At 46.1% G+C, this 24,009-nt stretch overlaps 1 protein-coding gene across 4 annotated transcripts in view; it reads left to right on the top strand.

Moving 5' to 3' along the window:
* The window catches only part of LOC146854818 (adenosine deaminase 2-like), a 516,331-nt gene that overhangs the window by 157,595 nt on the left and 334,727 nt on the right, over positions 1-24,009 (top strand). The window lies entirely within an intron of this gene.

Below are 24,009 nucleotides of genomic sequence, written 5' to 3'. Positions count from 1 at the left end.
CTGAATTGAATTCCACAATTTAGAACCAGAAAACTTTGGATCAATCCCAACCTCCCCACTTGACCACATTTTGTGATCCTATACGATTTTTTTTATTTCACTGTCTCTCCTTTTTCTTCACTATCACAAAAGAGAACGTTGAAATGCTGGAGTTCATGTGCTGTCCAAAAGCCTCTCCCGTGTTTGATTTAATAATGTTGTAATGTGTAATAGCAACTGACTTGTCCTCTTAGTTCACTATTGGCATTGTTGTCAGCATGGTGGGGAAGCTTGAATGTTTGGCACTGATGTAATCTTGTTTACTGAGGGTAACCCTTGCTGCATATTCATTTAATTAACTTTTTGAATCTTGAAGGGATTTAAAAAAAATTAAATAATTATGTATAGCTTTTTCCAACAAAAACAAAGACCAACAGAATAGGAGAATCAGCGAAATGAAGGGAACAGTGGCATCTGTCAATGGAAATATCTCTGATTTATTCCAGTTTATGGCGATTCCAGAGAAAACCCAGAAGCGCACGATTTCTTGAAGTAAAGGAGGGAGATTAGTTTTGGGGTCCCGTACGAACAGCATCACATCATCAGCATAGAACCAAGCCAACAGAGGTCCGTGGTGAAATCTTAATCTGCGCTGTAAATGTCGCTCCTGGAGATGTCGATCATGGGGGTCCATGGCAATAATAAACAATAAGGCTAAGGCCCACAGAGGGCACCCTTGCCTGGTACCACTTGAAAGTGCAAATTAATCGGTTAGGTCGCCATTCACCCAGAGCCGGGCCAACGGACTCGCGTACCGGAGGCGAATAAGATCAGAGAAGCCCGTTGAAACTCCCAGTTTCCGTAATGTGGCATATACAAAGGACCATTCCAGCTAATCAATGCTTTTTCAGCACCTAACAATAACGCAGCGGCGAAAAGATCAGGATTAATTTGGTGAAGGATTGCAAACACTGCGTGAAAATTAACCAATGTGGATCAATTCAGGACATAACCAGCATGGAACTGGCAAGTTATCTTGTCCACAAGAAGGCAAAGGCGAGTGGCGAGGACCTTAGCTAAAATTTTATAGTTTTGATTTAACAAGGATAAGGATCTGTAGGAGGCACAGCGATACGGAGGTTTGTCAGGTTCAAGTAGAAGCGTATTTACCGCCTCGCACAATGTAGTAGGGAGGGATCCACCTTCAAAGGATTCTGCATAAACTTCCAGTAAATGGGGAACCAATAAGGTCTTGTAGGTTTTATAAAATATGCCATATAACCCTTCAGTCCCCGAGGCTCGGGCACCACCTAGGTCATCAAAGGTCTGTGAAATTTCATCAGCAGTAATGGTTGAGGCCGGGAATTGGCGATGTCCCTCGTCAAGCCAAACCATAGCCACCTCGGCAAGGTAATCTGTAAGTACGCTATCGACAGGAGGGCATTGCGTGGTACATAAATGAGTGTAATAGGAGAGAAAAGCAGCATTCATGTCCTCGCTGCCCGCGATCAATGTGCCATCGTCCAATTCAAGGTGTGTAATAAAGGAGGATTAGTATTGGGGATGAAGTAGTCTTGCCAGTGTCCGACCAGGCTTTTCGACCTCACCGTACACCCAAGCCCATGCATATTTGCCGAGATAGTTTACCTCACATGCCGCAAGATCCTGAAAGTCAGAGTGTCGCTTGCCGATGCATAGAAGGGGGGGTCGTCGGTCAGAGCTCATGCATCAAGCTCCTTAAGTGCATTTTCAATAGTCTTGAGTTCCAGGCTTATGGAGCGAAGCACTCCAGCCTATTAAGGCGATACAGATTCCTCTAATATAAGCTTTAAAAGCCCTCCACAGAGTAGCTTGACGCACTACTGTACCGGCATTTGGTTGACCATATTCCACTATGGCATCTCTGACCTTGCTTCGAAGCACATCGTCAAGCAGCGCATCAGCTGGGAAGCGCCAGGGTGTGCAGAGGCGTGCAACACTGGGAAAGTAAAGGGTCAACAGTACAGGTGAATGGTCTGAGAGTATGTGGCATGTGCTCGAACACAGTAACACCTAGCATAAGTTTGGGAGAAAGATACCAATGGTCTATGCGCGACCAGGACCCGTGCAGGGCTGAATAAAAAGAATATCCCCTATAGATGGAATGATGGGCTCGCCAAGCATTCTCATGGAGAAAGGTCGCACTGATTGGGGCTCAGTGATCTGTCCAGTGCCTGTCGTGTCTAACGATGGATCAAGTGTAAGGTTAAAATCACCCCCCATTGGTATAGTGTCTGCTGATAGCTGGGAGATATGGGTAGATATGCTAGGGAAGAGCTCTGATAAGTCTACATTTGGGGCATGTACGTTGACCAGTAGAAGGGTTTCAGCCCCCAAAATGCCAGAAACCAAGAGGTAATGACCTTCGGAATCAGCGATCACCTCCCGCACTTTAAAATAAACTGATTTGTGGATCACAATGCATACCCCCTAGAGAAGGTACTATGGTTAGCGAAAAAATGATTGTCCCCCCAGTGTGATATAAATCGATTGGTAGAGTGTGGGGCATAATAGGTCTCCTGTAAAAATACCGCTTGAACAGCATATCTGGTAAGGTAGGACAAGATCTGTCGCCCCTTTCGTGGGTTGGAGAGCCCTCTAACATTCCACGTCATATATTTTCGACGGTAGTGACCTGGATCCCTGAAATGGTGGCGTCATCTCAACAACGGATAAATGTGTGTACGTGCGGGGATGTGTAGAACATGCACATGTATGGCTTTCAGAATAATAAAGCCCGGTATAGAATAACATTAGAATACATAACACAAAATAACCCAACGATCCATACACCCCACCCACATCGGATAGCAAACAACCAGTATCCGTTGAATCCCATCATTTCCCAAATAACAAATTGCTGGTACAAACTGAAGGAGAACTCCTAGAGGGGAGGAAACACTCAATGGAGACTGCCAAAAAGTCCATAACCTTGATGAAACCAAGTACAGCCAATAAGAGTGCAGTCCTAGGAGCATATGGCCAAAGTTCCGGGGTACTGCAGCTGGAGAGCACAAGACGAGTTCAGTGAAAGGTAGCAGGAGGAAACGGCGTAAGGCAGATTGTCTAAAGAGGCTAATGCTCAAAAAAATCTTGCCGGGTCCGTCGAATCTAAGAGAGGATGCGACCGCTCCACCACTCGTGGGGGAATACTGTCCAAGTCGATGTTGCTTCCAGAAACTGGTGGCCTCAGCAGGTGAGTTAAGATATGCAATTTGCCATTTATCTGAACGTGAAGCTGCGCCCGGTTATAGAAGAGCATAACGAACGTTCGCTTTCTGAAGTGTGCATTTAATGTCTATGAATTAACGGCACGCCTCCTGCACTAGAGGGGTAAAGTCTGGAAAGAATGTGAGAGTCATGCCTTGATGCTGGACAGTTCCCTTGTCGCAAGCAAGACCGAAGAGCCATGTCCGATCATGGTAGTTGAGGAGCTTGGCAATTATCAATCGCAGAGCCGTGCCAGGTGCTGGTCTTGGGGCAAGTGATCTGTGGGCTCTCCCCACCGCGAAGGTCGATGAAAATAGACTTTCAAGGAGCCGCTCTACATAGATGTTCTTGAGGCCTGTGTTGATAGTCTCTGCTACACCGGCTATATGGATATTATTTCGCCTTGAGGAGCAGTAGCAGAATGGGCATCTTCCAGATCATATAGTTGCTGCTCAGCAGCATCAATGCTGGTCTCATGTTGTTCGATACAGCCATGCATGCCCTCTAATCGAGCTGTCAACTTGTCGAAAAGGGCATCGATCGATTTAAAGCTGGCTTGTAATCCCGCCATTATGGCCGCTGCACCTTCCAAAGGGGGGGGGGGGATGTCTGTCCCAGGTGGTTCATAACCCAACTTCTGCCGAGGAGTTTTAGCAGTGTCAAAAGAGAGCTGGCACTGTTTGGGATCACTACGCCCCATTGTGTGGTGGAACGACAATGAGCGAGGGGGGCGGCGCATGACAATACAGCACCACCAGTGGCCACCAGCCCCCAGATCCTGGACCTCCCAGAATAATCTATAGGCCCACCTCGGCCCAATGGCACACTGGCACCAGGAATAGCATATCAGGAGAGTATAGCTAGGCAGAGAATGTAGAAGTGCTGGGCCTCAGAGGAAGTCAACCGCCCAGGTAGCCGCAAGCATATGACCTTCCAAGACATTCTGATTAGCCCCCAGGATGTGAGTCTCACCAGTTCCTCTTGTTTATATTAGGCAGGGAAAGGGGCCCTCCACGGCAAGCACAATGAAAGGTATTTGCTGCCAGTCCTGCAATGCAGCACCACCGTATAGCGTTTCTTGGCTCAGGTGGAGCACGAGTCGCGGTCCATTAAAAAGCAAGGCAGCATTATATTTTGATGCACACGCTCACCACAACAGACTGTTGTCAAAATGCACCACAGCGCAAGGCATGCGTCTCAGTCGCGGTGGGGAACTCCGTGCCATCCGCGGGTCCCAGGGCACGCCAGGAATCCCCGGGCTCGATTTTAGAAGCCCCGCCCTGCACATCCGAGGCCCCGCCCTCAGGCTCGCCTGCGACCCCTGTCGTCACGGCCCCTCCGACGGCCGCGTCAGGCAGGAGCTAATGCGGGCCATGGTGTCTAGCCTGTAGTGTCTAGCCGACCACGGAGCGGCTCAAGCCCGGCGGGGGACATCTCCTCTCTCAGCACCAGCCGCAAGGAAGCTGGTGAAGCAACAAGAGGCTGCATTTATGTAGTGGCGGCTCCAGACCTTCATGGTTGAGCTGCCATCTTGGTGCTCGGCCTGGCCACGCCCCCGAATTTTCAAGAGACTTTTATCATACTTTTACACCTATGCTGTAAGAAGTCTTTATAAATGAAGGTGTTCCTTAAATTACGCGGAGCAGGGTACCCTAGTTACTTCCTTCCTTTAACTGCAATTAACCTTTAAATGAATTCCTGCCTGTTTATTTAACATGTTTTAATGTTAGTGCTGAATAGAGTAAATAGCAACCAGTGCTGCTGTTAACCAGGGGGCTGCACCTAAAGGTAAGGAGGACCGCATACGGCCAGTGCCATACTTTGAGTATCACTGATATAGGACTTACTACCTCTATGTGGGGTGCTGAAGAGCTTGCAGACATGGATAGTATGCAACACCCTGTAGAGTTTGTTGTTGGAAGGGTATTGTCTTTGTTTTTATAACATGTGGGATTTGTTTTCATGTCATGCATGAGGACAACTGAGGTGCGATGATCGTGTTATGGTTTGCAGCGCATAGCAGTGTGATGGATGACGAAGTGTAAGAGACAGGCAGGCGGTTTATAGCTTGCTGAAAGCTTTCAGCAGCTTTGCAGGTCCATTTATGGTATTTCTGATTTTCATAGTCCAGGTAGCTGATTACTGCAATGGGTTGTCCAGAGAAGGTTGGAGGAAAACATGGATCAGAGGTCTGCTAGGATGGACATCGTTTCTATCCTCTCATATCTGACACCTAGAGAGCCAAAGGAGATGCTGCGAGGTCACTAGTTCTTCACAAGATCACACTGTATTGTTGGTAACTTTTATAAGTGCAGACACTCCTCCTTTGAAAATTATGTTGATTGTATAGTGCACTAATCACCAGAGAGGTTATCCAGGTGCTTGGGCAACTGTGTATGTGTGAATTCTCCAAGGTGCTTATACGAAGAGCCACGTGTTCAGCTGTGTTGAGTGAGGTCATTGCATGTCTTGAGTGCGATGTAGGAGAATGAGCGGCCCTTTAGTTTTGCTTTTGTGGATGCAGGGAATGTTTGCGAGTGAGAGTGATGTAGAGGGTAGGTGTCTGGTGGATTGTTGAAAATGTTTGTGGCTGTTCAGGTATTTTGGTCCTGTTTTGTGCTGGGCTTTGTATGTGCCCGTAAGAAGTTTGAATTGGCTGCGTTTGTGAATGGGGGAGACAGTGAAGCTTCTTGAGGCGCGGTGTGGCGTGGGAGGTCAAGTATGAGTTTTGCAGCGGCATTCTGAATGGTCTGGAGTCTGTGTAGGGGTAGTCTGGAGATTTCAACATAGATAGTGTTGCCGTAGTCCAGACTGCTGGTAATGAGTGCTGGTGTGACAGCCCGTCTGGTGTTCTGAGGTAATCATTTGGAAATCTTTCTTAGCAATCTTAAGATGTGGAAGCAGGAGGTGCTCACTGCGTTGATTTGAGCTATCATGTTGAGCTTATTGTCTATAGTGATCCCTAGATTTTTTGTGTGGGGTGTGTGTTGGGCCTAGCTCCGACGTCCCCCAGGTGAAGTCCCATAGGGAGGTCTTATTGCAGAAGACCAGTAGTTCTGATGCTCCGTCCATCACCACCCCCTTTTGTACCGCTTTGTTCGCCATAAGTTGGCAGGGTATGCTCAGACGTGAGTCCCTTGCACACTTTGCCACTGGATTCAAGCAAGCCTGGCTGAAGACGGCTGAAATGCCAGAAACCGGTCAAGAAAAAAAAAAGCGGATGCTCCGTCCATCACCACCCCCTTTTGTACCGCTTTGTTCGCCATAAGTAGGCAGGGTATGCTCAGACGTGAGTCCCTTGCTCACTTTGCCACTGGATTCAAGCAAGCCTGGCTGAAGACGGCTGAATTGCCTGAAACCGGTCCTAGGAGGCCTGTTTCCGGTCCAGGGAAGGCATGGCTTGGCAGTTCGGGCTGGACTGTTCCCATGAGGCACAGGGTCAGACTGATTTGCATATGGCCATGTCTGAACTGGGGTGGCAGAGTGGGCTAAAGAACGGTGATGGATCAAACCCAGATCTGTTGACTGGGTGTGAGTGTTTGATTGGTTCTGATGCTCCGTCCATCACCACCCCCTTTTGTACCGAAGACCAGTAGTTCCGTCTTTTCAAAGTGGAGCTCCAGGCAGTTGGTTCGCAACTAGCCTGCTACCATTGTCATGCAGTTGGTGAAGTTGGTTTCGGTGGTGGTTTTCTTATCCGTCAGGGAGAGGATGAGTTGGGTGTCATCAGCGTAGGAGAGGATGGTGATATCTTGTGATCAGATGATGATGGCGAGCAGAGTCCTATATATGTTGAAATGGGTGGGGCTGAGGAACGATCCCTGTGGGACTACGCATTTAAGTTCCTTGGGCTCTGATGTGAAGGATGACAGCCTGACCCTTCGGGTTCTTCCCGTGAGGAAGGAACATATCCACTTGAGAGTAGATCCTTGTATGCCAATCTCGTGGCGCCTTTTGATGAAGGTGTTGTGGGAGACTGTGCCAAAGGCTGAGTAGGATGAGGGCACTGTTTCTCCTCTGTCCAGTATGGTTTGAATGTCATTGATGTTGAGTGCTGTTTCAGTGCAGTACTTGACAGCCCTGCAAAGTACCATGCATCAGGAGTTAGACTAATGCATTTTAGTGTGGTGGTCCACATCACCGTGCTAAAATGCATTAGTAACGCAATTTATAGTGCCTCCTGACAATGGTGCTGCGAGTCATAAGCCACGATGTAGACGCATCTGCATTAGCAGTGCGAACTGTGCATTACTGCAAAAGTACACACTGAGCTGCCACCATACTGAGTCTGCATATGGCGCCTTGGGCTCACTGTTGACACAAATGGCTCCATGCGCCATGCTGCCTCAGCAAGGATAGTTGTACAAGTGGCAACAAGCTGAGACTCACTCAGCCTGGCTGCCTGTACGATGTGATGTGCCATGGGATGGCTGTTAACAACATCCTCCGGACATATTCATCACACGGTGACCACCCAGTAGTGGGCCTGGCCAGGCTGAGTGATGTCCATGAGGTCAAATCTTTATGTTGTGGTGTGCCTGCTGCAGACAAAGAGTGAGTGAGGCTGGCACCTCAGCCCATTCTGTGCCACGGACCCCTGCAAGGACCACTTCAGGGTGAGAAAAGGGCCCAGCAGAATCGTCCGTCGCAGGGGACCTGTGTATGCGAGACTAACAGCACCCGAGAAGAGAAGGCCTGCAGCAGAAGGTGTTCTGGGGATGGGATGGGGGAGGTCTGTGTTGTTCTTCAGCCTTAGAGATTGACGGCACGGATTCCAGCCACTGCCTGTAGGTGCTGCTCGCCTCCCTATGGTCAAGTCTCTCCTTCGGTACCTTCTGTTGCCTTAAGGAGGAGGGAGGTTTTTCATTTTATCAGCAGAGACTTGAATGCAACAGCATAAAACAAGCCAGAAGGTACTTGTTTACTAACATGCACGCCCCAGACTTCATGCTACGCTACAGAGTGAGGGTTGTCTCAAAGAAGAGCACATATGTGAGTGAGAGGATATCATGCAAATGTTGCGCGAATATGAATTTACCTTGAAAAAAACAGACAAGAGGCGTTTGGCAAAACAAGAACTGTTGGTATAATCAAACACTGGGATCACAGTTACAGATCGCGGTCTGAGGATTGTCTCAAAGTACAATCGTTTTGAGCGTCTTTATATACATTTCTTGGAGCATCATAAAACAATTCATAGATCTTGTTTAGGGAGAGGAATGTGGGCCTAGTCATGGAGCCATAAATGAATCCCACCTGATGACAAATGCAAGTGGGTCTTGATCTTGTGTGGACACATTAAGGGCCAGTGGCTAGCGTGTCCAGATGTCTGGCAGGGGAGCGCGTGTTCACTGCATGTACTGTGCGTGCTATGTCCTAATTGGCTGGGTGTCTCTAACTTCATGTGGCATCTATCTTTGGGAACGCGCACCCATCCGGCCATGTGCACTTTATTGGGGCCAATCTCCCCAGACCATTGTGGTGTCACTGCCTATCAGTGGGACTAGTCTGGGTTTTTCCTTTGTGCGTTTGTTCTGCTAGTTATGTGCCGCCCCACTGTGATCTGTCAATCAGTTGCCTCAGGCCTAGGGCGCAGGGCCTGCCTGACCACGTATTTCTGACTTGTGGTTGATGGAGAAGTCCTATCGGGTGATTTCGACACCAGTGATATGATTTTATTTTTCTGCACACATGTATTATTGCGTACATCAATATTAACATTCCCCTCTCTAGTTGAATTTTCAACTACATCATTTACCCTTATGACATTCACATTATTAGGGGCTTGGCTTGTTTCAGTTTCAACTATTACTACTTCCCTAGTTACTTGCATTCTACCCAATTTGAGGACAGCGTTTTTACAGCAGGAAACCCTCACTTGTAGGAAACCACGCAGAAACAGTGCATAAATGAGAATAGGTAGTAATGATGTGCACTAGCAGGTCAAACACGGGGAAGCCAGGAAAACCAACTGATCTATCTGTACTGCTCTGGGGAAGCTCCCTCCTTATGCATGTCGGTTTGTAAACACTGCAGAGCTTTGATGGCAGGAGTCAGAGAACCATTGTTCATGTTATTGCCTGGGATAAACGTGCAACAGTACGCATCGATCTTGGCACACAACCCTCCCTCCATTGCGGTCATCAAGTTCAGCACATATCGATGTTGCATCACCATGAGACGGATGGCTCTTAGTTCTTCCTTGATTGCGTTAAGGCCGAGCTCAGTACTGCTCATATTTCCCATCTGGTTATTTGCAACCATCGGGCGTTTGCTTCCTTCTGCACTGTGAAGTAGGATATGGACCCCCCTGCATTGACTTGTGTGTCAGAAAACAGTCTGAAGTCTTCCAGAATGTCCATGAAATTAGCCCAGCCAAAATATTCAGCAGTTCTTTTCTCTTGCGCCAAATGCTCAATGTTTTTTTCTATAGCGGATGTTAATACAACCCTGACAGATCTTCTCCAGTAATTACCAGGGTAAGAGTGTGTATGGTGACCAGGGAGCACAGGTCCCGCCATCCGTGGATGAGCTGGATGTAGGTAAACTCACCACACTGCCAGAAGGTATCCGTCAGCATGGCGGTGCCCCACTGCATGTCTGGTACGTGCAGTATTGTGCCATAGTTCTCATTTGTGCCTAGTGGAATCGTTCTTTTGCCTCTGAAACACAAGGAATACAGTGTAAGTTTCTATACAATTAGGGGTTGCCCCTTCCAACCTTGTGTACCCATCTATCTCAGTATCCCATATTTCCTGAAGTGAATTGTCTATGCTAGTGTTTAACCATTCCCTATTGGACTCACTACCCTTCGTATCACCGAGGTGGATGGCCAACAGTGGAGCTCCATGTCCGGCATCCATTTGTTATTAAAGAAGACCGACCCTGACATGCTAAGGGCCAGTCTGGGACCACAGACGGAAGCGAGAGTGGACATGTTTGTGCACTGGTGCGGTGGCTGTGCTACCTCCAAGAATTTCTTTTCTGAAAAGTCTCTGGGCTAAACGGTGTCCTTCCCTATGGTGTCCTGCCTGCGCATCCTATCCAGCTCTGTTTGAATCTCGCTAGTTTCGGTGAAGAGGTACAGTGCTGTGGGATTGGTCTCGTAACAGGTCACATACACTACTACTCTATGGGGTTCTACTTTGTTGGGTTGTATCTTAGCCCTAATGCTAAATAGGCGCAGGTGGAGAAGGCATTTCACTTTTTCAGGGGTTATCTCTTGGGATAAGTAAAGGCTGTCTGTGCCTACTGCATGTGGTATACGTGAACAGACATAAAATGACCTGTCAGATGTCTGGGTGCCCTTGGCGGTTATGTGCTGATACCATATGTTGTGTAAGAGTACACTGTGCAGTGCTTGTTGAATACTAGTGTTGGGGTCAGTGTAATTTTAAGTGACATGGGAGAGATCCCTACGCAAGCGCTGTGCAAATGTGGTGGACTTCATTTGACTAGGCAGATCTTTGCCAACGTATGGATGCAGCCACACCCACAGTAAACCGGGGGTATACAATTGTACAGCAATACATAACTTATTGCCCATTGTTGGTCTTGGGGATGGATCCAGGAAGAATTTCTGTAGTCCTCCGGTGATTGGAGGATTTCTTTACTTTGGAAAGGTTCGAAAGAGTTTGGCGGAAAAGTTTGTGATAAATGTTTGAAATCTTTGACTTGCACACTTGACTCTTGTTAGGATTATGGAAGTGGTTGCTGACAAGATCGTCAGCCGCTGTAAGGGTGGTGCACTTAGGTGAGCTGATTGCTGACTTGTTGGATAAGAGCAGTTTGTTAGTTAAGTTCAGAAAACATTTGCATCCTTACATATTATCATCAATCATTCTTGGGGATTTCTGTGCCTTTCTTTTTAGGGGAGTGCTTTAACATTCATACGTGTTAGTTTTCGTGGGGCACTGGAAGGTGCCTCACCACCCCAATCAGGTCGTCTACTTTTTTTTAAAGACATTGGGTGTTTATTCTTGGGTTGAATTAATTCTTGCTTACAGGTCATCGGGTCACCCCTCTCACCATGACAGAAATGGATATATTTTGTTAAGGTGTGGTTCTCGTGAGCCTGTGGGTGGTCTTGTTTTTTTTACTAACGTGTTATAGGGGTTGCTAGACTTCTAATACCCTACCTTCCTTAGTGAGCGAGTGCGGGGCATACCTTTTGACCTACACATGCGTGGGGTGATGTGTAAACAGGGGGTGTTCCATAATTTGGTGGTGTTGGCAATCGCAGCATGCTCTGGGGTCACATGTATACCCCTCTAGTCCCAGCACATGGTGTGCAGTGGGACCCTCCCTAACGGCGCCAGGTGTCTTGACTACTCCCTTTGTCTAGAGGTTTCTTCTTGCTGGTATCTTGGGAGTTTCCTTAGGTTCTCATGTGATTTGGTTATTTCTATTGTCGTGAACCAGAGCGGGTCGGAGAGTTGTTCCGCGACCCCCATGTGTTTCTGATGTGGTGGTGTCCGAGATTGGGCTTATTTGCTTCCCTAGACGGTGTGTATCAGATTGATCGCTAGGTCGGATACAGTGGTGAGACTATTTCTGAATACAAAAAAATCATACACAGAGAGGCAACACATCAAAAAATAAACGTTATATATAACATTTTAGAGTCCAGATTTTTTTATATGAATAGAAAATAGGTTCTTTTATTGTTGCAGGTTGTACAGCAGCGGAAATGCAGCCAACGCGTTTCGCCAGACAGCGGGCTTCCTCAGGGCTGTAAAGAGCAACATACATATATCAACAATACTCTTTTTATAATTACATGTGATATAATCTAAAAACCAAAATTGCAGTGACCACACTACGGAAATAAAATTGTCATTTGTAATTAATAGACAATTGATACCGTCTTCTACTGTCAATTGTAGCAGAAAACAAAAGAGGAAAAAGGAAAGAAGAAGAAGAACACTAGTGTAGAGAAAGATACCAATAAGAAAAGCCAAATTACACGATTCAATTAGATAATTTGGAAAAGAAATTCAAGACACCAAGTGTAACACTAAAGCGTGAAAAAGAAGACCCTGAAAGAGAGCCAATAGACAAGCCAAAACTCAAAATGTATTGTTACCAAAAGGAAACACAACAAATTTTGCCTGTAAATGTACAGAGGGTTCACCACATCCATGTGCTAAGTTACGTGATTAATTTAACAAAAAAGTGATGTAAATTAGTAAATCCAGAATAGACAGATGACCAAAAGGATATCTCACCAAAATCGGAACGTAATCCAATCCGGTACAGAACCTATCGATTGCCACAATTTCAACTTTCAATCACTGTACAAAAACATAAACATTATAATATATGAATCAAGTCACTAAGTTAGCCTCATTACTTAAACTAAAGGCCAACTACTTTTTGTGTAAGTGGTAATTTTATTATACCTTTGCACTTAAGCACCAATTCTCCTCAAATATCCAAATTTGTAAAGACAAGAGTAACCGGAATTCTTCGGTAAATCACCACGATTGAGGAAAATATTTTCTCCAAGAGTAAAATCCAATCACGAAAATTCACTACGATTGGTGAAATTATCGAAACACTAGAAAAATATAAAAAGTAAAGATAATGTTAGGTTCTTCATTGGAATCATCATTATAATATAGGGCTTATCCCATATATAATGGGACAACCACAATACTGTTATGATGTCCTAAATCCGCATTGGAATCCATAAGGTGGTCAATATTATTATTGTAGTTAAATCACACAATGTGGCAACGATAACCCGAAATTTCAATTATAAAATCAGTGTTAAAGGACTAAACACTCAGAAATAATAAGGAGAAAAAACACACGAACAAGTACAATATTTAAAACATTGAAAAGTATCCAATATCATAAAATATCCCTCAACGGGGAAAAAATACGAAGAAATGACACACATCATACATATGTGTATATCTCAATGAGCCAATATCATGGAAAACAAGTCACGTATTTATCCATTTCTAATGCATTCAGACCATGAACTCAATGTATGCCTAACAAACACTCGAATTAACCAGTGATACACAGTGTCGGCGAATAGACGTACTCAGAAAACGCCAATAGACAGAGATTCAAGTACATGCTGTTTTTATCTAATGTATGGTCGCGTAAACACGTATACATGGCAAAAAGCAAACGGCGTATTGAGTACATTAGGTACGGCTTTCTAATTCTATAATATAACGTGAGAAAGCAAAAGGGAATTAAATCGTTACCGAGCATTTTCCAATTGAAAAGCACTTACTGAGCTATTCTTCAGTAACCGGCTCCATGAAACTTCGAGTTCCTCGTTCACGGACCCGCCGGGAGTCTTCGAGTGTAGAACGGAAACACGTCACTATTCACGTGACCTGATATAGGTTTATCTGATTGGATGAACGTACTCACTTCCCTAAATTGGGAAGATGTTTTTGATTTAAAAACAACTAGTGCGTAGCAGTAAACAACTACGTGATGTAAGCTCATTCAATTTCAACGAAACTTTAACGAAAAAAGCACCTTGATGACTAAAGGGTGCTGTGCTATATATATACATAGTGCGCCAAAGAAACTATTTTTCGATATTTCTGCAAATTATTGCGCCAAAGAGATCAAAGTAGTATTGATGCAGAGATCGTCAATGAGGTCACTGTGAAAGTGACCGTAATGTCCAATATTGTGTCCCGACCGACGTTAATAACAGTGAAGCACGTCTTAATATCCAAGTCATTATTAAAACCCATGACATTTAGACCATTGTAATAGTATATACATGTGTCCCAACCAAAGTTGTTGACGTAGACGCTGAAATCAACATGTACATTTCTAATTAAATCCTCAATCAAAAATTCAAAGTAAATAAAAAAGCGCTGTATGTCAAACAAGGGAAGGGAAGGGAAAGGACAAGAAAAAGGAAAAAGGAAAAGAAAACAAGAGCAAAAGAAATCTCTAAAAGTATATAAATAATAACACCCAAGTCAGAGCACTTTGAAGATGTGTCTCATAAATACCAAAAATTACAAAGCACAATGTTTTAGTGACCTGATAAAGTCTACACACAAACATATCATATTCATAATAAATCAATCCAATTGTTGAGTAGCAACAATCCATATATGCCAACATAAAAAATGATTGCAGATATAACCTATGTTAACAGACCAAATGTGTCCAATATACAAGAAGGCATAAGAGTCACTTGTACTGAGGTCAGTTATACCTCATAAATATCACTCATGTCAAACATCTTACGGCAAAATATAATGACTTTGTATTTGGACATGTATAGATAGTAATGAGGATTGTTTTAACATAAACACAACAAAAATACACAAATACAAATAGACAGACAGTTGTGGTATAAAAATAATAACAATATCACATCAAAATGTCTCAGTGAGGTAAGCTCAATATATAGTTGGTATTATATATAGAGAAAAATAAGTCAATAATTATACATAATAACAGCATCTGTGGACTGTTCTCAACAAAATGTTCTGCAAAGCAAAGTCAAAAGTTCTTTTTATAGCAGATAGTGCATCTCAGTATCTGAGTTTAACCCTGATGTTACCGCTCTTAATTTACAAATCCAATACGCCTCAAGTTGTCTGAGACGCAACTCCCTACTTCCGCCTCGTCTGTCAGGAAGGGCTTGATCGATTGCATGGAATTTAAATTTGGATTTGGGTAAATCAGACGTGCAATCATGGACACCCAGTGCACTTGTGCCATCATTATTGGAACATGCTCTCCTATGCTCTTGGATTCGTACCCGTAATTGTCTCACTGTACTGCCAACATATATTTTAGAACAGTTGCAAACAATTACATAAATTACATAGGTTGATTGGCAGTTCAAAAAATGATTGATCTCATACATACGTTGATTATTATATGAGAAACAGGTGGTCTTATTCATCCCCATCTGGCATACATTGCAATTACCACACACAAAAAAACCTTTTGGTCGTTTAAGCCACATTTCAGAGTTACTTTGTCTGATAGCTGTATAGCTGGGACAAAGCACTTCTCTCAAAGTACCTGACCTTTTGTATGTAATTGAAGGTTTATCACGTAAGTGTATTCCTACCCCAGGTGTGCCTAATAGGATCTTCCAATGTTTGTGTAGTATTTTATACACATCCTGATTTAGTTGTGAATGTGTGGTAATGAATGCTATGTGCTCCTGTTTGGTAGATATTGCTCTTATTTTTGGTTTCAAAAGGTCAGCCCTCTTTACACGTTTAGCTTTCTCTAAGGCCAAGTTAAGGACTGAATCTTTATATCCCCTCTTTTTCAGACGTTGTAAAGTAGCCTGAGCATGTATTTCAAAGTGTCTGTCGTTGCTGCAGTTACGACGAACCCGAATCAATTCTCCATATGGGATCGCACGTTTAGTGCTCGCAGAGTGCGCACTCTGAAAATGTAATGTGCTGTTAACAGCTGTTTCCTTTCTGTACAGTGTAGTGTGTAATTTACTTTGGTCAACATATACCTCTAAGTCCAAAAATTGAATAGTCGTCCTAGACTCCTTCCTAGTCAGATGTATGTTGAACGGATTATCATTAAGATAATCAAAGAACTGTAGTAAGTTCATTTCTGGGCCCGTCCATATCAAAAAAATATCTATGTATCGACCCCAGAAATGCACGTCCTTTGTCCAGTTTTTAGCCTGATGGGACCAGACATAGATTTCTTTCAAACCATCCCATGAATAAATTTGCATACGATTGTGCAAATTTAGAACCCATCGCCGTGCCCTGTTGTTGATGGTACCAATCTGAATTAAACAAAAAATAGTTATTGCTAAGGATCATGTCAACCATTTCCAAGATCATGCCATTATGTTCGAGAAAACTGGCACTCCTCGTAGCCAGAAAGAGATCAATAGCCATTATCCCAAATTCTTTTTTGATGCATGTGTATAGGGATTCAACATCCATGGTAACCAACCACATGTTGTCATCCCACTGTACATCTTCTATCTTATTCAAAAAATCTTTCGTATCTTGGATATACGATGGCAAATTAGTTACAAAAGGTTTAAGAAATAGGTCTACAAATTCTGACAGATGTTCAGTCAGTGACCCATTCCCAGATATTATTGGTCGTCCAGGTGGAAACTTTTCTTTTTTATGGATCTTTGGCAAAAGATATAGGCAGGCTGACCTTGGAAAAGAGATTTTAAGAAATAAGTATTCGGCATCTGACAAAAGTCCTATCTCTTTTCAATGGGATAGGCGAATATTGATCGCTCTCATAGCTTCAGAGCAAGGATTGCCATTGACCTTTCTATAGCAATCCTTATTGCTAAGTTGTCTGAGTGCTTCGCCATCATAGTCAGCTCTATTCTTGATGACAACATTACCCCCCTTGTCAGCCTCACGAATGACAAGGGAGGAGTCATTCTTTAGACTATATAGCGCTCTTTGTTCAGCAATAGTTAGATTTACAGCGCTTCTTCAACCGTTACCTTTCATTAACTTGTCTTCTAGTCTATGAAGATCTTCAGTGACTAGTTTCTGATGTGGTGGTGTCCGAGATTGGGCTTATTTGCTTCCCTAGACGGTGTGTATCAGATTGATCGCTAGGTCGGATACAGTGGTGAGACTATTTCTGAATACCTCGCAGGGAGCTGTGATGGATTTTTGCAGACTCTATCCTTCCCGGCATCCCCTCTCCCTTCAGCTACATCTTATCCAAGATTTTTGTGCCTGCTTTGCCCAACTGTGGCCAGGAACTTCCCACCGGCAACACGCTAACTTCGTTGTTTTGGAGGAACATGACCCGACAAGCAGGCTTTGAGTGTTTGGAGAACTTTAAGGGAAAAGGAGAGACCGAATATTTGCTAAATGGAGAGTCTGCTGCGAGGTCAGAGCTTGTTGAATTTCGCCCTATACAGGTAAAGGACTAGGATGACCGATTGTTCTAGTGAACATTCCAGCTGACTCTGTGCCATGTGGTGCTTTTTGTAATCGGTCAGAGTTTTATGCGTGTGCTATGAACATTGTGGGGTCGTCATCATCCAAGGTGTGCGGGAAACCTTGCTCCCAACACTGGAACATTGCTTAGTTTTGGAACTAAGAGGGGGCTTCCATTGACCTGGAGACTTTTGGCTGCGGTTGGGACCACACGCCATGAGAGAATTTTGGTCCCGGGCCTGATGCCCGAGAATGGAGTCCATTCCATCTAGTAATCGCGTCCCGTCCCAATTAGACTTCGGTGAGGGGACCTGGGTGCCTGCTCCTAGGCACTGGATGGAGAGCCGTCCTACCCCCCCCCCCCAGTCTGACTGCTCTCCACCGGGGCACGACCAGCCAACCACTCCCTGGGGGTTTAGAAGCAGAGTGGGCCTAGGCTCCTGCAGGCACCCGAATGGTGGACTATAGTGAGGATTCCCGATCAACACAATGTACAGCAGCCCGGAGTTTCCCCGAAAACAAGTAAAGACTAGGAATTCCTAATTTTGTAGTACTAGTCTTTATTTTTAAATGTGTTTTGAGGTGTACGTGAAGTATATGTTCTGCATTGGGGGTTTGAACTTACTGCGTAGTTGGGTTTTGCGATTGTGTAAAGGCTTTGCCTCCCCAGACAGTTACCCCTCCCTGCTGCTGTCTTTTTTGAGCTGGTGTCCCTGTCTGTTGCTGCTGTTGCCACGTATTTGACCAACCACCTGCTCCTTGCTGTGGTGGTACAACCTGTGGGCCTGTATCAGTCCATGGCTGTCCTGTCTCTTGTCTCCATCATTCACTCTCTCTGTCTAGAAAGTCTATTATGGTCTCCCCAGTTTTCATACTTTCTGTCATCAATCCTTCCACATCTGGGCAGTCAGGAAATATTTCCCTCAGTGCTGTCCATATTGGGTGCCTGTACGAATCTGTCAGTGTGACTGCTGGGATGAAGGCCCGGGCAAACACCGTTTCTGATCGATACATCTGCCTGTGGATTCCTCACCTTATGAATATTCCCTGCGCCAGCAATTCAGCGGAATTTTTTTCCTAGCTCTCCACGCCGGCTCCGCTCGCGACTCCGCATGATGTCACCAGAGCCATAAGAAGACAGCCTCGTGGGCGTGATGATGTCAGTTCCCTTTTTTCCGCGCCGTGGACGAGTAACGGTTTTCAAGCATTCTCCATCTAGTTACTTTGTTGTTTCTTCAGCTTTAACTGTTGCTGTAGAGATGGCGTCTTCGAGGAAGTCTGGGTTTAAGCCCTGTAGTGAATGTGGGAGTCACATGTCCATCATTGACCCCCCCCATGAAGATTGTTTATGGTGCTTGTCGTCGGATCATGACGTGGAGGACTGTTCCTGTTGCAGGAAAATGAATCCTAAAGCACTTAAAGAATGGGAAGCCAAGTTGTTTCTGGCCAAGGCAAAGAAAGAAGGAAGGGGGCGTAAATAAGATAAGTCGAAGTCGTCGACTTTGCACACATTAAAGTTGAGAAAGCACAAGAAAAAAAGGAGACCTGGATCTCGGTGCCGCTCGACTAAGGGTAAGGTTTCGAGGTCGCCTTTGCCTGCCCCTCGACGTCGCCGTAAGGACTTTGTTTCTCCTTCGCCTCGTGCGACTCCGATGAAGTCTTCTTCGCCTAGAGGCACTCCGGTGCAGTCTCCGGTGCCGAGGGATTCACCGGCTTCAGACGCCGAGCCGGTTCAGGATATTCCATCTTCTCCTGTGTCTGAGATTGAACCGGTGGATTCGGCAGTGGATCCGATCGTTCCGACGTTGGATACTCCCCGTTAGAATTCTGGCTCGAATCCATATCCACAGTTCCCGGCTCCAGGTGCTGATCTGTCGCATTTTTTAAACGCAATGTACGGAGTGTTTTCAAGGGCGGCTTTCCCATCCTGAGCACCTTCTGGTCCCGTGGGTCCGCTGGCATTCAACTTGGACGTGCCCCAGCACTATGCCCAGGCACCTTTCATGCCCTTCATGCCAATGGCGCCGTCATGGCAATTTCTGGCGCCGAGAGTCTCAACGCCGTTGATAGAATCCCCGGCGCCGTATGGTGAGCCTTCCTCTCGGCTTCGTGCGGATCTTGTGCCTCCTTCGGAGCCTCCTTCGACGCCGGCTCCGGAGCAAGTACGACGCCGCGTCTGCGGATTTGTTCAAGGAGAGAGGCACAGAGGCTGTTAGAAGAGGAGCAGTATCGCAGAGAAGAAGTAGAGGAGGGCGAGTTGGAGGAGTCTCTGGATGAATTGGAGGGAATTCAGGAGGCTAGTGGCTTGGATACTTCTCCTGAGTGGGAACTCTCTTCAACAAGGGCTTCTCCTCCTCCAGAGGTAGCTCCCTACCATTTGGTTATAAGAAAAGCTGCGGAGCTTTTGGATTTACAGTTACCTACTGCCGAATATAAACCAAATTTGTTGACCGAGGTTTTGCATTCGCCTTCCTCCACAGTTGAGCCTCTGTTACCCTTTAATGAAGCCTTATTGTGCCCTATTGTCGAGGGTTGGCATAAACCACTCTCTTCTCCTGCTGTTTCTAAGGCTGTGGCTAGAACATATAGGACTGCACCAGGAGATCCAGATCTTCTCTCTTCTCATCCATCTCCAGAGAGTTTGGTGGTGCAGGCATCCTGTTCCAAGCAATCTTTATTTGCTTTTCCACAGGTCCCAGCTGACAGGGACTCAAAGAAAATGGAGCAATCAGCTAAAAAGGTCTTCTCTTCTAGCATGGCACTGAAATCGACCATTGCTACTTGTCTGTTGGGCCGTTATATACATGCTTTGATGAACTCGGCAAAACAATTGGCCCGCAAGTTGCCTGATGAGGAGAGGGGAAATGTTATGGAGGTTCTGTCAGACGCTCAGGCTGCGGCTAGACAAGTTATTCAATCAGGCCTGGATACGGCTGACTCAATAGCCAGAGTTATGGGATCCTCCATAGCTACAAGAAGGCAGGCTTAGCTTCGATCTTCTGGATTTTCCCCTGATATCCAGGCCACTCTTTTTGATTTGCCCTTTGACGGGTCTAAGCTTTTTGGGGGAAAAGCAGATTTGGATTTACAAAGGTTTAAGGATAGCAGAGCCACGGCGAAATCCTTGGGATTGCAGACCCAGTCAAGAGGTTTTGGCTACAAGAAATATCGAGGCTTTGGATGGTCTTCCTTTCGCAGCTTCCGTCAACCTCAGCAGCAGCAGCAGAATCCATTCTATAAGTCTTATAGAGGAAGAGCCAAAGGTCGCCAGCGTGGTTCTGCCCGCAATCTCTCCTCCTCCTCCTCTTCTGCCTCTCCCGCTCCCTCTGGTACTGCAGGAAAGCAGCCCTAGATCCCCCATCCTGGATCATGTGGGTCCTGTTGGGGGTCGGCTGTCTCGCTTTCTACAAGGTTGGAAATCGGTCACGTCAGACCTTTTGGGTTTTAAACTTGTGGAGAATGGTTACGCCCTTCCCTTTTGGGAATTTCCTCCTCCTTACCTTCCTTGCCAAGGTTTCTATTCAGAGGACCATTTGCTTCTACTACAGAAGGAGGTTCTTACATTACTACAAAAAGGTGCGATGGAGGTGGTTCCAGAGCAGGAAAGGGGTCAGGGATGCTACTCCCGGTGTTTCCTGATCCCCAGAAAGGACGGCAGGTTACGTCTGATCCTAGACCTCAGGGTCTTGAATTTTTACCTGAAGCAGGGGAAATTCAAGATGCTGACCCTTGCTCAGGTTCTTCTGGCGCTGCAGCAAGTGGACTGGATGGTGTCGATCGACTTACAGGATGCGTATTTTCACATCCCCATTCTGAAGTCGCACAGGAAGTATCGCTGTTTTACGGTTGGATCGCAGCACTACCAGTTTGCGGTCCTCCCGTTTGGTCTTACTACTGCACCTCGAGTCTGCGCAAAGGTGATGGCAGTGGCGGCAGCTCATCTCAGAAGGTCGGGGATTCCTGCTTACCCCTATCTGGACGACTGGCTGCTCAAAGCGGAGTCGCCAGAGCTGGTGCTTCATCATCTGCAGGTAACATCTCAACTGTTGTTCAACTTGAGTTTTTCAATCAATGTGCCCAAATCTCACCTCATGCCCTCTCAGCGCAACCTGTTCATAGGGGCTGTACTGGACACTACTGTGTGTCGAGCATTTTCTCCTCCACAAAGAATTCTCGACATTCAGGAGATGATCCCTTTATTCCACAATGGAGCGGTTGTTCCAGTTCTGAAGGTCCTTCGCCTGCTCGGTCTGTTCGCCTCCTGCATTCTGTTGGTCAACCATGCACACTGCCACATGAGGGTGCTCCAGTGGTGTCTCCGCAGGCAGTGGTATCAGCACAACGGAGATCTCAGGGAGTCAGGATCTCCAGAGAAGCTGCGGTGGATCTGTCTTGGTGGAGCGTGGAGGGCAATCTGTCTCAAGGAAAGCCCCTTCATCTTCCTCCATCGGTGGCCACAGTGATATCGGATGCCTCTACCCTAGGGTGGGCTGCTCATCTGGGCAATCTGGAGATCAAGGGTCTTTGGTCTCCAGAGGAAAGATTCTCATATCAATCTTCTGTAATTGCGGGTGATACGTTTGGCGCTCAAGGCCTTTCTCCCTTCCCTTCCGGTCAGTCGGTTCAAGTCCTGACGGACAACACTACCGCGATGTGGTATGTCAACAAGCAGGGTGGAGTAGGGTCGTACCGTCGCTGCAGAAAGGCGTTGCGGCTTTGGTCCTGGGCTCAGGACGATCGGATTTGCTTGATGGCGAATCATATGGCCGGGGTGTTGAACGTGCGTCAGTCTCAGTCGGCTGTTCTCCGCCGACCACGAGTGGAGGCTTCATCCGGAGGTAGTTCGACACGTCTTCCGGACGTGGGGGACTCCTCGGGTGGACCTGTTTGCCACTTTCGAGAACGCGCATTGCCCGTCATTCTGCAGTCTCCAGTTTCCAATGCAGGGGGTGTTGGGGGACGCGTTTCAGTTGAGTTGGAGCTCTCAACTCCTTTACGCGTTTCCTCCCATACCCTTGATTCCTCGGGTTCTGAAGAAGATTCGCCAAGACCGGGCCCAAGTCATATTGATGCTGTTGAGAGAGATCCATTGACCCTTTAAAGGCCCACTTGTCGAATGTTCTTCAGTTTGCTCTTTCCTTGGCTCAGCAGGGTTGTGTGGGGCCACGGTTAAGGGCTATTTGTCGGCCTTATCGGCTTTTCTGTGTCTACCTGATCAGCCGTCTTTATTTAAGTCTCCTATCGTTTTGAGATTTATCAAGGGCCTTACCAATAGGTTCCCGCCTACTCCCTTTGTTATGCCCCAATGGGATCTTAATCTTGTTTTAACTTTTTTGATGGGTTCCCCTTTTGAACCCTTACATAGCTGTCCCTTGAGGCTTTTGTCTTTTAAAACAGTCTTTCTGGTAGCCATTATCTCAGCAAGGAGGGTGAGTGAGCTTCAAGCTCTTAGTTCAAAACCCCTGTTTTTGACCATACATGCTGAGAGGATGGTCCTCGGGACCAGAACTACTTTTTTGCCTAAGGTAGTTACTCCTTTTCATCTGGGGCAGTCCATAACTCTCCCTGTGTTTTATCCTCTCCCTTCCAAGGAGGAGGAGAGACTTCACCGCCTGGACTCTAAAAGAGCGGTGAGCTTTTATTTGGACTGGAGAAAGGACTTGCGTATGGATGATCAGCTCTTTGTGGGCTACGTTGGGCGCTCAAAAGGCAAAGCTGTGCACAAGCGCACTCTATCCAGGTGGATCATCTTGTGTATTAAGATCTGCTACACCCTTGCTGGTTAGGAACCACCTGAGGATATTAGAGCTCATTCTACTAGGGCTAAGTCTTCCACCTCTGCTTTAGCCAGAGGTGTTCCTGTGTTGGACATTTGTAAGGCAGCGACCTGGGCCTCCCTCCACACTTTCGCAAAGCATTATTGCTTGGATTCCGAAATGAGGAGGGCGAGCCATTTTGCGCGCTCTGTCTTTCAGGACTTTTTGCTATAAGAAAGGTGGACACCCTCCTCCAGGAGTGGGACTGCTGTGGGAATCTATTCATAAGGTGAGGAATCAACAGGCAGATGTATCCATCAGAAGAACAAGTTACTTACCTTCGGTAACGCTTTTTCTGGTGGATACAGTATCTGCCTGTGGATTCCGCACTGACCCACCCTCCTCCCCGTTGTCCACCTTTGTATACCTTAAAGGGTGCCTTGTTTGACATGTTGTTTTACATGGTTTCTTCTTTCTATCTGGTACATTTACAGGAAATGCTGAAGTTCTTTACCGTTCCTTTTTATTATGTACTATGTATATTTGTTCGAATTTTGTGTACTGTGTATACTTTGATTCTGTTGTCGGGCCACCTGTTTGCCTCGGAGGCACTGAAAAATGGGTGGAACCGACGTCATCACGCCGACGAGGCTCTCGTATGGCTCCGATGACGTCATGCAAAGTCGTAAGCAGAGCCGACGTCCTCGTCGGTGTGGAGAGCTAGGAAAAATTTCCGTGGAATTGTTGGTGCAGGGGATATTCATAAGGTGTGGAATCCAAGGGCAGATACTGTATCCACCAGAAAAAGCGTTACCGAAGGTAAGTAACTTGTTCGTTAGTCTGATCTCTGATGAGACTGCTTAGCAGACTTTTGACATCGCCTAATGCTAGTTTTATTCCCGCGGTGGTGTTCTCAAAACATGAGATCCATTTCCCCGCCCCATCCATCAATGGTGGCAGTTTGATTCTGAGCCCTTCCTTATCCATCTGGAACTATGGCACATAGATAGTCCCTGATGTGCCCTTCTGCAGTAGTGGGCATATTTTGGCTTTGGGCAGCACTGATGGATTCTCTCTAATGTATCGCTCCCATTTTCTTAGACAATCCTGCATGTAGG

Source organism: Triturus cristatus, chromosome 4_1 (genome assembly GCF_964204655.1).
Source record: "Triturus cristatus chromosome 4_1, aTriCri1.1, whole genome shotgun sequence".
NCBI lineage: Eukaryota > Metazoa > Chordata > Amphibia > Caudata > Salamandridae > Triturus > Triturus cristatus.
This window is presented reverse-complemented; position numbering and strand designations above follow the sequence as displayed.